General features: G+C 61.5%; 1 protein-coding gene across 3 annotated transcripts in view; it reads left to right on the top strand.

Annotated features, from left to right (window-relative positions):
* The window catches only part of OSBPL5 (oxysterol binding protein like 5), a 72,218-nt gene that overhangs the window by 15,356 nt on the left and 40,164 nt on the right, over positions 1-16,698 (top strand). The window contains exon 1 of one of the 3 annotated variants that reach the window (XM_059398940.1): positions 8,057-8,162. The exons of the other annotated variants lie outside the window; for them this stretch is intronic. The gene's annotated coding sequence lies outside the window, so the exon portion shown is untranslated. Of the gene's footprint in view, positions 1-8,056; positions 8,163-16,698 lie in introns of those variants that run through there. 3 annotated transcript variants of the gene reach the window in all.

Here is a 16,698-nt window from a genome sequence, read left to right as displayed (position 1 = left end):
TTGTCAGAGAGAGAGCGAGCGAGAGCGAGCACAGGCAGACAGAGTGGAAGGCAGAGTCAGAGGGAGAAGCAGGCTCCCTGCGGAGCAAGGATCCCGATGTGGGACTCGATCCCAGGACGCTGGGATCATGACCTGAGCCGAAGGCAGCTGCTTAACCAACTGAGCCACCCAGGCGTCCCATGTCTTCGTGGTTTTTATCAGCAATTCCCTAATGACCAAAGCTTATAAGCCACAGTTGGTAAGGTGATCGCTCAAATTTTTTGTCTATTTTTTATCAGGTTGTTTGATTTTCTTACTGAGTTTTGAGAATTCTTTGCGCTTTCTGCCCACCAGTCCTTTACCAGATACATGTCTGGCTAACATGTTCACTTAGCCTATGGCCGGTCTTCTTGTTCTCGTAACAGTGCCTGTGAAAGAGGAGACTTTTTTGCTTACTTGTCAGAGAGAATATACACAAGCAGGGGAGAGGCAGGCAGAGGGAGAAGGAGGCTCCTTGCCCAGCAGGGATCCCAGGACCCTGGGATCAGGACCTGAGCCAAAGGCTGACACTTAACCGCCTGAGCCACTCAGGCGTCCCAAAAAGATTTTAATTTTGATGAAGTGCCAAAGTCTCGTTTACCATTTTATTCTGATACAGATTTTGCTAAAAAACCATAGACCATCACAAAGTCGCTGAGATTTTTCTCCTATGGTTTTCCTAGATGTATTATAGTTTTATGTCTCACACTTAGGTCTATGATCCAGTTAGAGTTTATCTTTGGTTAAGGTGCAAGTTATGGACCAAGGCTGATGCATTTGTCTATGTATACGTCTGTTTATTTTATGTGTGGATACCCAACCGTTTCAAGATCATTTGCTGGAAAGAGTCTCCTTTCTCCATTGAATTGATTTGTCATCTTTGTCAAAAGTTGATTGACCCTATGCATGTGGGTTCCTGTCCCATTGATCTCTGTGTCTGCTCTTCTGCCAATACTGCACAAATTGATTTCTTTATCTTTAGAGTAAGTCTTAAAATCAAGCAGTGTGAGTTTTCCAATTTTGTTTTTCAAAACAGTTTTGGCTATTCTAGTTACCTTAATTTTCCATGTAAATTTTAGAATCAGCTTGTGACTTTCTATACCAAAAATTCCTGCCAGAATTTGGATTGAGATTGCATTGACTCTATTGATCGGTTTGAGGCAAATTAACATCTTAACAGTATAGAGTTGTTCTAATTCATGAACATGGTATGACTCTCCATTTGTTTCTGTCTTTTAAAAAAAAGATTTATTTATTTATTTATTTCAGAGAGAGAGTTCATGTGGGCGCCCACAAGCAGGGTGGAGGGGCAGAGGGAGAGAATCACAAGCAGACTTCCCGCTGAGTGAGGGGGCCTATGGGTGGGGGTGGGAGACTCAATCTCAGGACCCTGACATCATGATCTGAGCCAAAATAAAATGTCAGAGGCTTAACTGACTGAGTCACCCAGGCACCCCTGTTTATGTCTTATTTGGTGTTTTATCATCAGTGTTTTTGTATTTTCAGCAAATAGACTTTTTGCATATTTTGTTACATTACATTTTAATGTTTCATGGACTTTGGCGTACCAAGGGTACCAAGGGTAGATGGTGATTGTGACAATAATGGTGGTGATGGTGGTGATGGTGATGATAGTGGTGATGGTGATGGTGATGGTGGTGATGGTGGTGATGGTGGTGATGGTGATGGTGGTGATGGTGATGGTGATAATGGTGATGGTGGTGATGGTGATGGTGGTAATGGTGGTGGTGGTGATAATGGTGATGATGATGGTGATGGTCATGATGATGGTGATGGTGATTGTGGTGATGGTGGTGGTGATGGTGGTGATGATGGTAATGGTGGTGACGGTGATGTTGTGATGGTGATGGTGGTGGTTGTGATGGTGATAGTGGTGATGATGGTGGTGATGATGGTAATGGTGGTGATGGTGATGTTGTGATGGTAGTGATGGTGATAGTGGTGATGGTGGTGATGATAGTAATGGTGATGATGGTGGTCATGGCTGATGGTGGTGATGGTGGTGGTGATGGTGATGATCATGGCGGTGATGAAGGTGATGACAGTAGGAGGGAAATGGTGAAGGTAGAAGAGCCTGGATTCACACTGTGTTCTGACTCCAAGCCCAAGCTCGTATCAGCATACTGTACTGAAATCTTTATAATCTCCCTCCCAGCAGCCTCTATATCAGTGACTCTCAGCCTTTTAACCTCAGGATCCTCTGCACTTTAAAAAATATATATTTGGGACCACAAAGAACATTTACGTCTATAGATGAGTCTCTCAATGTTTACTCTAATTTTTAAAACATATATTTAATTATTCATTTAAAAAGAACAATGAGAAATCCATTATGTTAATATAAATAATGTATTCCTTATGAAAACTAACTATATTTTCCAAAATAAAAGTATTTAGTGGAAAGCGTGGCATTGTTTTTGCATTTTTTGAGAGACTTTTTAATGTCCAAGCTTAATGGAAGCCAGCTAGAGTCTCACATCTGCTTCCACAGTCCGTCTGTTGCGATTATTACATGGTTGTGGCCTCTGGGAAACGTCCCTGTGGGCTGTAAGAGAATGAACACAAATGGTTTCATGGGGGCGCCTGGGGGACTCAGTCGGTTGAGCATCTGCCTTCGGCTCAGGGTCTGATCCCAGGGCCCCAGGATGGAGTCCCACATGGGGCCTCCTGCTCAGCGGGGAGCCTGCTTCTCCCTCTCCCTCTGCTGCTCTGCCTGCTTGTGCTCTCTCACTCTGTCGAATAAATAAATAAAATCTTTAAAAAAAATAATCACTTTCATGTTTGGGGCCCCTGGAAGGTCTCCGAGACCCCCAGGCGGGTTCCAAGTGCACACTTAGAGAACTGCTCTAGATCCTCCAAAGCGAGTATAGATGTCTCAGTGGTGGGGTGTCCTGGAGCTTCTGCAGGAGCAGCAGAAGCTCCCCGGAGCTATGCAAGCTCTCTAGAGGGACTTGCCACGTGACCTGCGTGATCTTCCTTCCTCATCTTCCCCGTTACCTTCCCCGAGTGTTGGCTGGGCTTCTGGTCTGCCCCTCGGCGGACGAGTTACACCCGCAAACCAGGACCCACCCCTACAGAAGAGTCTGGTGAGCGACATCCCGTTGAGGGGAGCGGCAAGTGAACCTACCAGCAGGCCCAGCTCCACGGATCTGCAAAGCCCCGTTCCCCAGGACGGGTTTCCACATCCCAGGAGAAAGGGCAGCCCCTCTTTCAGGCACATACACCCCGGGGCCCTTCTGCCCGCCTTGGGCACTCCTCCTCTAGCGCTCCCTGTCCGTGTGTCACCAGGCAGCAGCCCCAGGCCCTCCCCAGACACGGAAGACAGGATGTGCCAGATTCACCCTGGTTCTCCCAAAGGCAGGCCGTAGAAAGCCAGCCTTCGGTCAAACCCTGGGCCTCAGGACGTTGGGTCACCCCCAGTGTAGCAGGGCTCACCAGACAGAGAGGGCAGCCCCCAGGGAAGGCTCAGGCCTTCAGGGCTCCAGGGAAAGCCTTCCTTGCTCATCCTGTTCTCTCTGTCGCTGGGCAGGGAGGGCAGGGGATAGGCATCCATTCTGGACTGACTTTCCGTGGCTTCCAGGACTCTGACACTGTCCTCACGTGAAGACACACACAGAAGCATTAAGAACAGGAAAGAAGCCCAGTGGACCAAGGACCCACCCAGCGATACGAGCACTGCAGGTGTTCAAGAGTTACCTGCTGTCATGGGGTGACATGTGTCCCCCACAAAGACACGTCCACATCCAAGTCCTCAGGACCTATGAATGGGACCTTATTTGGACATAAGGTGCAATTTCAAGTGTAGTTAAGGGTTTCCAGATAAAATCACTCTGGATGATCTTGGGGGACCCTAACCCAATGACTGTGTCCTAATAAGAGGAAGGAGAGGGAGATTGGAGAAGCGGACACAGGAGGAGGTGGGCGGGGACAAGGTCGCGGAGGATGGAAGCGGGGGTCAGAGAGACGCATCCCACAGGCAGAGGAACGCCAAGGGCCGCCAGCCGGGCCGCCAGCCGCATCCCAGCTTCTGAGCGCTGCTGTGGCCCAGGGAAGACACCTCCCACAGGCCCCGCTGGCCTAGCTCAGCGGTGGGTGGGCCATGGGGATCCTGGGGCTGTAGGTCCGTGAGCCAGCCCTGCCCCTCCAGGCACCGTCCGCCCTCGCCCTCGGGGCATTTCCCCACCTCTCAGCTGTGCCCTCCGTGGTCCTGCTCCCTTCCCAACGCTGAGTGCCCCAGAGGACGCTGCCGGCACGGACCCCACATGGGCGGATCAGAGGTTGTGTCTGCGAGCCTGGATTCCCACCTGCAAGAGCCAGCTCATGCACGGGAGGGGTCCGGGCCCGGGTCCATGAGCACATCCGCAGATCCCCGGCACCATGTGCTCCTCACGAGCCCCAGATGTCACACCAGCCTCCCCAGCGTCTGGCCCCGAGGTGTGCCCTATACACGGCACCTTCTCGTCTCCCCAGGCAGGAGAGCGAGTACGGCCAGCAGGAGAGTAGGACTTTACCATCCGGTGTTCGCCTGAACCTGGGGCTGGGATGTGTCCTCCTGGAGGGTGGGTATGTGTGTGAGAGAGAGAGGAAGAGCACGTGTGAGCTCTGCCCCAGCAGCGGGCCTCTTCAGGGAGCCCCAGCACTGGGGCAGGCCCCCCTGCCCACCCCCAGCCTTCCCAAGGGAGACTCTGCAGCTGGACTTCCCAGGTTTCCCCGAGAGAACCAGAAAACACCCTTGCCCGGTCCCCCACACCTGCTTGGTGACTCAGCTTGTGAACACATCACGCAGCGACTCTGTGCCGGAGAAGGAGGGCCACGTCAGGGGACAGAGAGCCTCCCTGCTCCTCCCCCAGGCCCCGACCCCCTGCTCCACCCTCCACCGTGGGAGCGGGAGCGTGGGAGCGGAGGTGAGGCCGCAGACACCACGCCCGCCCAGTCCCGCCCAGTCGCGCCCAGTCTGGGGGAGTGGAGAGGGAGAGCCTGGGACCAGCTTCTCCGGCCAGCGGGCCAGGCAAGGTGTCGGCCCCCTCCCAGCCGCCTGCCCGAGCGGAGGGCCAACCCTCGCTACTGTGCGGAGAATGGTGACCGCCACCTATGGGGAGCGGGCGATGCCCTGGGGCCACACACGGAAAGTGGGGCCACAGCGCCAGCCACAGGGCGGGAGATGCATGAACGCCACTGTTGTTTATATGATTAGGGTCTGGGTTCTGGAGGCCGTGTGGGCTCCAGACTCCGCATGACGCACCGCGCGGGGGGTGTTGCCTCCGCCCCGTGGCCCAGGTAAGGACCCAGACCAGGGAGTGAAGGGTCTCGCCGCAGAGATGTTCCCGGAGCTGGCTCTGAGTGGCTGTCAAGCTCCGCAGGCCATATGCCTAAGGTGGCCCTGCCCTTGGGGCAGCAGGGAGGGCCTCAGGGCCCAGGCTCACCTGCCCCGCCCAAGCCTCCAGGTTCCCCCACTGCTGCCCACAGGAACAGGATCGGGGCCCAGCTAGGAGCAAGGGATCCCACCCACAGGCCTGCTCCTTGGGCCTCAGTCTCCTTGCCTGAGAAATGGGGAGAAATCATATGCAGATTCTGCCGGTTCAGGAAGCATGGGTAAGGATGGGGCTGGCACCACGTCTGGCTCAGCGCTCTTCCCCTGTGGCCCTCGGCCGGCCGGCGCGTGGCCCTGCCAAGGCTGGAGCCCCGGCAGCCCATCCCTGCAGGCACCCTCTCCGAAACGGGCCCAGGTATGCGCCATGCTCGCCCAGGAGTGAAGTCTGCACGTGCAAAGGCCCTTTCGCACATCTTCCCAGGGGCGGATCTCTCTGATCCTAAGATCAGAGCCGGGCAAGAAGCAGTGGCTGCTGTGCAGACTGCGCAGGCCGTCCCCTCCCCTGGGCTCCGCTCAGAAGTCTGCTTCTGCCCTGGGGATGCGTGGCCGCTTAGGCTGGAGGAGGAACGAAGCTACGGTCGTCGGCCCCGTTTCTAGGTGAGGAAACCAAGGCAGGGCAATGCAGAGCCTCGCCCACGCCCGCTCCCCCGACCCCAGCTCCCAGGCAGCTAGCTAGCCCTGCTCTGCTCACCCCCGAGCCCCTCCACAGTCGTGTTTCCTGCACTGACCACAATGCCCATACACACCTCCATTTGACAGGTAGGTAAACAGAGGCCCAGAGGAGCACGTCACCTGCCCGGGACTGAGCTGGAAGAGTCCAGATCTGTGTCCAGCGCGTGGAAACTTCCTTTCTTCCCGGGCCTGCGGCCCCCTGCTGACCCGTCCCAGTGAGCCCAGCTCTGCCCTCTGACCCACCCCTGCTTTGTCATCTTGGAGGGGGCTTCCCACCCCCACCCCTCTATTTGGCCAGGTGTCCCTTTGACCTCTGCCCTCAGCAGTCTCATTTCGTGAGATCAAGCTGCCTTCAAATAGCCAGTATCATCTGTAACTGGAAACTTGCCCCGTGTGGGCCCCGGAGACCTCCGCCCCGGGGGAGAACTGCTTTGTTTTCTGGCTCAGTCCCCTGCGCATTGGCCCGGCAACCAGCACACCCCAGCTTTGTGTAGATGCGAGGCTCTTTGGAGAGTGAAGAGCCTGGCACACTGAGCGGACCCTATTCTGCGGGGGGCCGCCTGCCGCAGGAGCAGAGCGGGCCCCGCTATGGCCCTGAGCATCTTGTCTGAACACTTCTGCATCCAAAGGCCTTGCAAGGTGACAATGGGGCAGGAGCGGGCTTGTCCTGGGGATGAGCTTAGAGCAGGGCCCCCGGCCCATGGCCCCTCAGATAACCATCCCTGGCTGGTGCTTCTGTGCCCCCCTGGGGAAGGCACCTGGTCTAAGGTGGGTGGGCCCGGTACTGAGGCTGGGGGAGGGGGTTTGGTCCGGGCCACCCACCTGGCTGGTTGGGAGCAGAGCCAAGGTAGGTGGTGGCTACCCCATGCCCACTCCAGTCCCAGGGCCTGAAGGGGGCCCCCCAAGGCAGTGGAATGTGTCCTGCATGTAGTCCTGCCTGACCATCAGGCTTAGGGGCTGCCCTGGGGGCACTCTTGGCCCAACATAAAATCAGAAAGGCTGGGGCTCAGCTGAGGGTCGGTCCCATCCCTCGGAAGGGAACGGACTGAGGGAGCGGTTCCATTTGGAAAAGGCTCTGTGCCCTTGCATGTCCTCCCTGGTCTGGGGAATGCCTGGAAGAGGCCAGCTCACCCCGTCTTGGCCTCGGGGGGGACAGATGCTATCGGAAGGCTGCTGGCAATTCTGAAGAGGTCCTGAGTCCTGAGGTTCTGAGATCCTAGAGCACCTCAGCCTGGAGGGCCGGGGCTGGGGAGACACTGGGGCCAGTGAGGAGGTCACACGGCTTCAGGGCCTACAGGTGAGGAGCTGGGGAAGACCCTCACCTCCTCAGCTCCCACCTGCTGAATGAACGTCTTCCATACCAGAGGGCATCGGGGTCTAGAAAGGTCTCTGGGAGCAGAAGGGACAAGGGGACCCGCAGAAGGAAATCTGCAGCGGGCGGGTTCCTAGCAAGAGTCCCAAGGAAGAGGTGCTGTTAGAAACTTGGGGTGTGACCTCCAGGTCCTGTTCGGCATACCTGTAGGACAAGGACAAAGGGCTGGGGTTTCCGGGGTTCTTCATGTTCCGGTGGCTTCTGTCCCAGCAAGAAAACTGATGACAGTTTCTGGGGCCCAGGAAGAGAGAGGGGGCACCCGGGACTGTGCTTAGGGTGGGCTGGAGGTGGCCAGGCATCTACCGGGGACCCCAGGCGGCCTCCCCGCCCACCGCCATCCAGCCTGCCCAGCGGCAGGACCTGTGGCGGCACAGCGGACCCGGCCGGGGCCCGGGGGCGCGGAGGACGTCTGGGGTCCCCGTGCCCGGCTCCAGCGCCGCGGATCCCTCCCGGGTTTTGCGGCCGCCGAGCCCTCCCCCTGCCCCCTCCCCGTGCGGCCCCCTCCCTCCTCCTCCCTGCTCCTCCCTCGCTCCGTCCTCCAGCGCCGGGCCTCCTCCCCGCCCCCTCCCCGCCGCGCTCCCTCCTCCCGCCGCCGCCGCTCCCCGCCCGGGCTCCGCGGTCGGACCAGTGCGCTGGCATTTCCTGCAGCCGGGCCGCGCCGCCAGCTGAGCCCCGCGCGCCCGGCCCCCGGCCCCGCGTCGCCGCACGGTAGGGGCAGGGGCGCGGCGGGCGGGGAGCGCCGGGCGGGCCGGGGAGGCGGCGGGGAGGGCCCGGGGAGGGGCCCGGCGGGGCCGCGGCCGAGAGGGCCCGGAGCGTCCGGCGGCGGCCGACTGCGGGGCCCGGGGTCTGCCGCGGCCGGCGGGGGCCCGGGGACTGGGGCGCAGCCCGGCGCGCGCGACAGCGGCCTGGCGGGGGGCCCCGGGGGCGCGGGGCCGGTCCCAGGAGCGGGCGGGCCGGGGCGCGGGTGGGGCCCGGGCGTGGGGAGCGACGCGCGCAGCCCGCCTCCCGCCCGGCAGGGCCTGGAGGAGCGGGGCCGCGGGGGGTGGCCGTGCGCGCCCCCAGCCCGGCGCACCCTGGGTCGGGTCCGGCCTCGCCGCCGTGGGCTCCCTCCGAGCGCGGCGGCGTCTGGGCCCACGGAGCCAGCGGCCGCCCGGGCTGAGGGACGACCCCTGCCTCGCCCACCGCCCTCCATCTGTAGGCCACTGACACGCTAAAGATAGAGTCGTAGCCAGTGTTGGGAGGGGGCGGTGGACATGAGTCTCCCAGAGGGTCCGGAACGCTTGAGGCTCCTGGGGAGGGTGGGACATGGTGGGGGGGGGGCGCCGTGGGCAGCCCCTGGGGGCCACTCTCCCGCCTGGGCTCCCTGGGCTCGGCCCCTCCCTCCTGGTGGGCTGTCCGCTGTCAGGGGCCAGCTGGAGCTGGGACTCCGAGTGTCTGAGCCGAGGTGGGCTTCTCTGCCCCCACACATCCCTGGGCCGGGCCAGGCCAGGCCTTGCTGGAGCAGCTGGCTGGATTCCTGCTCTTTTGCCATCTTGGGATTCTATGAACTTGCTGCTCTGTCTACAGGGGAAAGAATTTAGATACGCATCTGCCTCTCTGCCTGAATCCCTTTGACAGGTGGGCCTTTGGGATTGTACCCAGGTGTGTCCCCCAGGCCAGGGAGAGCCTCAGGGTGTCACAGCTAGGGACGTGAGCATGGCCTCCGGGTTCAATGTGTGAGTCCTTGGCCCCGCGTGCACGGTGTGGATCCGGGTCCAGAGCGCAGACGCCCTGCCCTCAGCGCGAGCAGGCTGGGTGGTCTTTTGGTTGTGCTCTTACCCCAATGCCTTGCTTTGCAGGGCCTTGTGGCTCCTCCAACTTGACCGGCTTTATGAACCGCGGGGCTCAGGGGCATCTGATGCCCCCCTTCAGGCTTCAGGCTCCGGATCTCGGAACCCATTGTCTGCCCCACGTGTGTGGGGCCGCGGGGGCCTGGGGGGCAGCAGCCAGTGGGTCTGTCTGCTGTGTCTTACCAGGCTGTGCTGAGAAAAGGTGACAAAGCAGATGGGCCAGGCGAGGGCCTTCTGACCACACCTCGTCCTGGGGAGGGGGGAGGCCTGTGCAGAGGCCTGGGCAGGGCGTCCTGGAAGCCAGCCCAAAGCTGGAAAGCTGGTCCTTCCTGGGCCCTGAAGGCGGCGAGTCTGTTCTCTTCTGAGCCCTGCTTCTGGCTCCGGCTGCTGAGTGCAGCCCGTCCCCCTTAGCATGTCCGGGATCAGCGTCGGTCCTGCAGTCTCTTCCGGGAAGCTTCCCCAGCCAGGGGAGTAACCCGACATGCTAAGCGGAAACCTGCACAAGGAACCCCTGGTTTGCAGACTGCTGGGTGTCTCTGGCCGCTGAGTTTTTGGGGGCTCGTGCTTTCTGCCGATTCTGTGGTGTGCACACGTGGTGTGCAGCTGGAGGGGATCCCCCCCAAGGTGACAAGGTGACAGAAGCACGCCCTACCCCTTTCCCGTGTGTAGTCCCAGCGACAGGCATGCGGCCGCAGCTGAGCAACCGTGCAGACCCAGCTCTCGGTTATAGGGGTGAGGCATGAACCCCAGGACGGGGGCTGAACGGTGCTCAACAAGAGGACCCAGATATTCTGGCACGAAGGGAGCTGTCAGATGTGCTTCCCCCCGTGGGGCCCCTGGGTCGGGTGCCAGGCTGGGGGGAGTGGCAGGGTTGGGGTGGTGCAGTGACCTCCCAGCAGTGGCCAGGCGCGCTGGCCCGGGAGCTCCTTGCACAGCTCACGGCCACCCTGGAGGAACAAGGCACTGTTCTTGGGGCCGGATTTGCCCTACAGGTCGTAACCTATCAAGCCTACAGGTCGAGGGAACAGAACTTTAGCCCTCTGAGTCATTGCATCGGCCTGGGATGGACTGGTGACCCTCACAAGGTGACCACTCATCTGGGGAGATTCTAAGCAGCCCGTGGACCTTCTGCAGGGCTGGGTAGTGATGGGTGCATACAAAGAACTTAGGCTGGGAGCAGGCGGTTCCGAGCCAGGGCCCTGGGAGCATGCACTGGCGGGTGTGAGTGTGGCTTCTGCTGGCCTGGTGTCTCTGCCAAGGGGAGTGGGCCCCAGCTGTGTGGTCAGGACCTGCCCAGTGGGGAAGCAGGGCTCGGGCAGGGCCAGGGCAGAACAGTGGGTCTCGCCTAGAGTTCTTCGGTAAGGTAGCTGGGGACAAGCCACCCAGTGCAAGGAATGCTGCTGGCCCAAGATGTGGGGCAGCCCGGAAGAGATTCGGGGATCTGTAGGGAGGAAATCCCCGTGACCAGGATCACGGATGAGGGGTGGAGTGCTTGATGACCCCTGGGAAGGGCCTCAGAGCCATCCGGCCTGGCCCTAGGGAGGCCCAGGACCACCAAAGGACTAGCAACATTATCTAGGCCATTGGGCCAGGGAGAGACAGTCCCCCACCGCTCAGGAGCTGGGTGGCTGGCTTTGGGGGCTCCAGGACCCCCATGGGGCCTTTGTTGTGTATCTCAAAGCCAGTGGTTCGCTCAGTCTCCAGAGGCCACCTGTCGGCCTTTCTTCTGCCCCGGGCTCAGACCACACCAGCCCCCAGCAGGCTTTAGTCTCGCCGCCCCCCCCCCCCCGGCTCCGTCTCCAGCCTGCAGCCAGCACCATCTCTGAAATACGGGCCGCTTCGTGCAGCCTACCGGCTTCGAGTCCTCCGTGACTCACAGTGACCTCCAGATAGTCCCACACTCCCTTCTGGGCCTCACGAGGTGCCGGACGGCCAGTCCCCGCCTGCCGATAGGCCCCCCCGCACCTCCGCGCCCCTGTCCATGGGCATCTGGCCCCAGGCCTAGCCTTTGTTACCCGGGGCCTTTGCGTTCCCTGTTCCCTCGTCCTCGGGGCCAAGCAGCCCTCAACTCAGGTGTCGCCGGGCCCCTCTGTGGTCACGAGGCACCCGTTCCGAGGTAGCTGGACGGGCTTCATTTTCTTGGCCACGCGGATCCGTGTCTGAATCCCTCCCTTCTCGGTTTGCCTCATGGAATGACCGGACGCGGAGAAGGCGGTCGGTCGGCCCAGAACCAGGCCTGCGGCAGGCGCTTGGTGTGAGCACGAACGGTCGCCACGCCCTCGTGGCCTGACTGTGTGCTCGGGGCCCGGCACCTAGTAGGTGCTCTGTGCTCACGCGAAGCCACAGGATTGCCCTTGTCTAGGGAAGCCAGCGTCTTGAGACGACGCCCGCTCCGCGTCTCCTGTCGGGTCTCCCGATGTGCTCATGTCCAAAAGGCCCAGCTTGCGGCGCTGCCCAGGGTGCCCGTCCTTCCTGAGTCAGAGACGGAAAGCGCACCATGGCTCACCTGGGAGGAAAGGCTACCGCTGAGCGGCGCAGACCCCTGGGCCCCTCTCACCCTCACAGGCACAAAGGACTCGGGGAAGATGAGGCCCCACAAGCGAACTGTGTCCAGCCGTGACGGGGAGTTTCAGGAAGCCTAATGAGGCCGTGAGGAGGGATCTGGCAATACCCCATTCCACGGGTCACTGCCCCGTCTAAGGCCCGGGCAGTCTGGAAACCAGGCACAGGCCGCACTCTGGTTTGGAGACGGGCAGGTCCCCAGGAAAGCAGGAGGAGGAGAGGGAGTGGGGGCCTCTGCGGGCCAGCGGGCAGGCAGGGTGGCGCCTTTGTCCCTTGGCCACAGCCACACTGGGAACAGCAGCTTGCACACAGGGATGGGCATCCAGGCCGAGGGGAAGGAGCTCCTGCTGCTTCCTGGGGTGAATGAGCACCCGGAGGTCGCTTAAAGGGCCAGCTGATGCCTAGGAGGGACAGGAGGTGGGGGGGTGCCCTGGGATGTTCCTGCCTGCCTCGCAGGCTTCAGCCTGCGAGGGTCCCTTAGAGGGCCCGTGGCTGCATATCATGTTCCCTGGGCTACAGCAGCCCGAGGAGACCAGTGAGCAGCAGAGCAGCTAAATGGGGAGGCCAGATCGGCCTTATGGGATGGACCCCACCCCACTTGTCAGGAAGCCCCCCAAATCCAGAACCCTGGGCCAAGGGGGCAGGACAGCCACACTCAGACCTGCAGTCTCCCCGCTGTGGGATGAATACTATCGCCAGGGGCCCCAGCTACCCGGAGCCCAGGGAAGAGCCCTCCTGCCGTTGCTTATGGCGTCGGTGGAATGTGGATTTCTGTGCCTCGGCTGTTTCAAGAGGGCGCTCCTTTGCTGGGGCACGGGCATGGGCTGCCAGTTCTCGTGTGTACCCTGGAGGTAGAGGAGGTCTTCAGGATGTCGGGGGGTCGGGGCCCTTGCCAGCACGGCCCTCGCATGGGCCTTGAGGTTTTAGGCCCCTCACCCCAGCCCTGGGAGACGGGATGTTCTCTGCTCCACACCAGCCGCTCGGACCCTAAGGACCGGAGTGGCTGTCTGGGGCTTGGGGCACTTTGTTTCCGCCTTTCTGCAGCGGCCCCTTGAACAAGGCCTGGGCCGGGGTCTCTGGGTTAGCCGCATGCCCCGGTCCTGGGGAATCCTGAGCAGGGGACGGTGGGGAGCCCTGGATCCCTGCCTGCCCGACCCTGCCGAGCTGCTGCACGGGGCCGAGCAGAGCGATGGATGACCCCACAGCCTGGCTTCGGAGCCGCAGAGATGCCCGACCCAGGCTCCCGGCGCTCTGCATGGACCGGGGGCGGCAGGGGCGGGTGAGGCTGGGCCCATGGTGGGTGGATGTGGAGGCCTGGGCAAGGAAGATACGGCTCTGGGGTTCTCAACCCCAGGTGCTGGGGGCAGCAGAAACTTCCTTTGCTATCTGTAAGTGCAGGCCACAGCAGTCCCCTGAGAACTCAGATGGTCTCCTGTGTCCGCACTGGGTAAGCATCAGCCACACGTTGGTGGCTCTGGGCAGCTCCTCATGAGTTAGAAACCAGGTGTGGGCAGTGCTGACCCAAGGCCAGCTGCACAGTAGGACCACGGGGGTGCTGGCCAGGGGAGGGGCTATGGGGAGGGGGCGCTGGGACTTGGCATTAGAGCAGAAGCTGAGCTGTAGGTATGGTGACAAGGAAAGCAGTGGGGCTGTTACTGCACCTGCTGCCTTAGCATATGCTGTTCCCTTGCCTGGAACACTCTTCCAGCCCTGCAGCGGACCAGCTGTTTGGGGAGGCTCAGGCGTGGCCTGGCACCTTCTCTGTGGAGCCTGTGGCCCTCGGGGTAAGCTTGCAGGAGTCCCCCTCGCCTCCTGTGTCAGGCCTCCTGCTCCTGGCCTGACCCCCTCTGATCTGAGCCCCCGGCTCCTCCTTCCCACGCGCCAGCAAAATGGCATTTGTTTTGCCCCCGGCCGGACAGTGAGCTGCTGATTTTGTTTGTTCGGTTGGGGTGTCTTGTTATACACAGAGGCAGGCAGAGAGCTGGAACTCGTCAAGCCAGATGCCCCGGTCTGTAAACACGGCCTCTGCCGAAGGTGCTCCGACTTCCCGTGGGGGCTCCGGGGATGCGCAGCGCCTGCTGGTTAGGACGTGGGCTCCGCAGTCGACGCACTGGCCAGGAGGCCCTGTCCCTCCTCTGAACCGCCTCTGGCCGAGCGGCCCTGGGCAAGCCCCTGGAGCTCCAGGCCTTGGTTTTCTCATCCATACAATGGGCGTCACAGTGCTGAGTCCTGTGCGGGAAGCTCAGGGCCGGCCCACGATGCCCACCGAGCCCAGACCGCCCTCTGCCAGTTCAGGCGCTGCCAAGCCATTGGGCTCTTGGAACAGGGAGGGGCCGACTCCTTATCATCAATTAAAACTGCGATTAATGGGCAACGCTTGTGAAATGTTGAAACACAGGAACCACACGTAAGGATACAACCCCGCACTCCCCTGGGCCAAGGTTGTACCGTCCGGCTCTGGTTGCTTCGGGTTTAATGCCCGGAAGGTCGAGCAGAGCACAGGGCCCTGACTGCCCAGGAGAGCCTGCAGGACGCCCTGCCGGCCGCACCCCTGCCCCCTGGAGACTTTCCCAGCTGGGCTCAGCCTGTTTCCGTGTTTTGACTATATATGGGCGGGTCCACAAACAGCGCAGGGCCTCCGGCTGGTGTCCCCTTCCTGCCCTCTCTCCTTCCTCTTGGGTCCGGAGGCGCAGAGAGCTCGCCAACGCGCGTCCGCGGCCGTCTGCGGTTCTTGTGGGTCGCGCGTCCCTGCGCGTCTTCCTTGCTCTGTGTAAGGCGCGGGCTGTCCCCACTCTGCCTCCCAGGGACGACCGGCTCGTTTCCATTTTATTCCATATTTATTCCAGGAGCGCGTTCTGTGTCTGGGTCTCACCGGCCGCGGGGCCGGGAGCCCACCCAGGGCATCGGCCTGAAGTGGGGTCTCAGGGTCCGAGGGTGCACGCCCGCCCGAGCAGCCCAGCCGGATGCAGCCGAGTGGCCACTGGTGATGCTGTTGGGGGAGGGATCGGTGAAGGACACAGAGCCCATGTGGAGCTTGAGACCCCTGGGCCTGGGTGGGTGAGCAGGGGCCGCGGCTCCGAGCAGGGCCAGGGTCCTGGGCCCGAGGCGTATGTTCTTAGCAACTCAGCTTACTCCGCCCGGCCCGGGGGCCCCACCCGCCACGTCCGTCCCCGTGGGAAGACCACGGACTCCCACCCCACTGGAGGGAGAAGCTGTCCCCGGCTGCTCTCGGCACGGGGCTGCAGGCTCAACGGCCCCTCCCGGGGGGCACGCGGGACAAAGAGGTTTGCCAGGGCCCCCTAAGGGGACTCTCGGTGACCAGCACACGCTGTTAATTAGAAACAGCAGATCCGTGTGGCACGATGGCGCTAGTTGATGACTCCACCTTAGACTTAAAATATGCCAAGACGGTAGAATTTACACTTCTCACCTCCGCGGAACAGACGAACACGCAGGGGACAGAGGCAGTAACGGGGCGGGGGTCCTTCAGCCGTGTGTGTGGTTGCGTCTCCATAGAGCTGGGAGAAGCAGCAGCCTGACCTGGAGCCCACCGGGGTCCAGGGTCCCACTAAGCTCTGCTCCCAGCTGGTCAGAGTACACAGGCCCCCAGATGGACCTGAGCTGCTGCCAAGGGTGCAGGAGGAGGGGCCCGTGATGGCTACGCCCTCGACCGCGGGTGCCCCTCCCTCCACAGTGGCCCATGTGAAACCAGACGTGGCCTTTCTTCCGGGCAGGATGTGGTCGATGCCGCAGTGGGCTGTGGGTGCTCATGCCGCCGGCCTTTCTCCGGGACAGCCACGTGGGGAGTCGTGGGGGCCCCTCAGGGTCGGCCCTCCTGCCCTGCCCTCTAGAACTCTGGCTGAGGGCGGGGTCTTCTGGGTCCCCTGCCCCCCTGCACACTCAGGATGGGGAGGAGGACTTCAGTGCCCGTAACCAGCGCCGTTCAAACGGCCCGGAGCCCACGGGAGGAAGAGCGGGCAGTGCCCGGAGTCCCTGCGTGGAGCTGACCACGTGAGCTTCGGAAGCGGGGCCTGGACTCTGCAGACCCCGCCCAGACGCCGAGTGCAGCCAAGAAAGGGGGGGACGTCCTCCAGGCAAAGCGGATGTGGGTCCATCACTCTCGGTGCGGCCGGCCAGGGGCGGGCGGGTGGTTCCTCGGGCGCGTCCCCCCCGAGGGACCGTTGCTGCCGCCTGCCACGGGGCCCCACCAGCCTGTCCTCCCCCTGCCTGCCAGAGGGCACCGGGGCTGCCGCGCTGGTTTTACGCCGTGACGGAGCGAATGGCAGGGGGAGGACAGGCGGGCGACGGACTGTTTCCCGACCCGTCATTATTTTGAACCGTGTCTGCTTCTCAGTTTATTTTTAAATCTCGAACGCGCAGGGAACGCACCGTTTATCTCCGGTGCGCTCTCCCGGCGTGGCCGCGCGTCTCGGCCGCCCGTGGGAGCAGGAGTAACCCCATGGGGCAGCTTCGAACACACTCCGTGGAAATCCTGCCAGCGGGAGTTAACCCCCCACCCCCGCGCCCCCGCAGGATTCCTCCTGGCTTTAAGGGGTGAGAAATCATTTAACCCTTCCCTGGCAACGATTCGTTTTACGAGGGATGAACATTTTTTGAAGGGTTTGAGATGGACTCTCTCTTTTAACCCTTTGAACACACCAGTGCACCGAGCCCTACCAGCATCCCCGTCTGATGGATGCGCAGGTCGGGCCTCAGAGAGGCAGGAACGCCTGCCTGCGAACATCCGGCCGGGCGTGGGGGGCGCGAGGGGACAGGGACCACCTGGCCACGTGCCCCGCGCCCCCAGCGCGTCCGGGACTGACTGTCCCTCCACTAAATGGCCCCAGACTCCT

Source organism: Mustela nigripes, chromosome 1, assembly GCF_022355385.1.
Source record: "Mustela nigripes isolate SB6536 chromosome 1, MUSNIG.SB6536, whole genome shotgun sequence".
In the NCBI taxonomy this organism is placed as follows: Eukaryota; Metazoa; Chordata; class Mammalia; order Carnivora; family Mustelidae; genus Mustela; species Mustela nigripes.
This window is presented reverse-complemented; position numbering and strand designations above follow the sequence as displayed.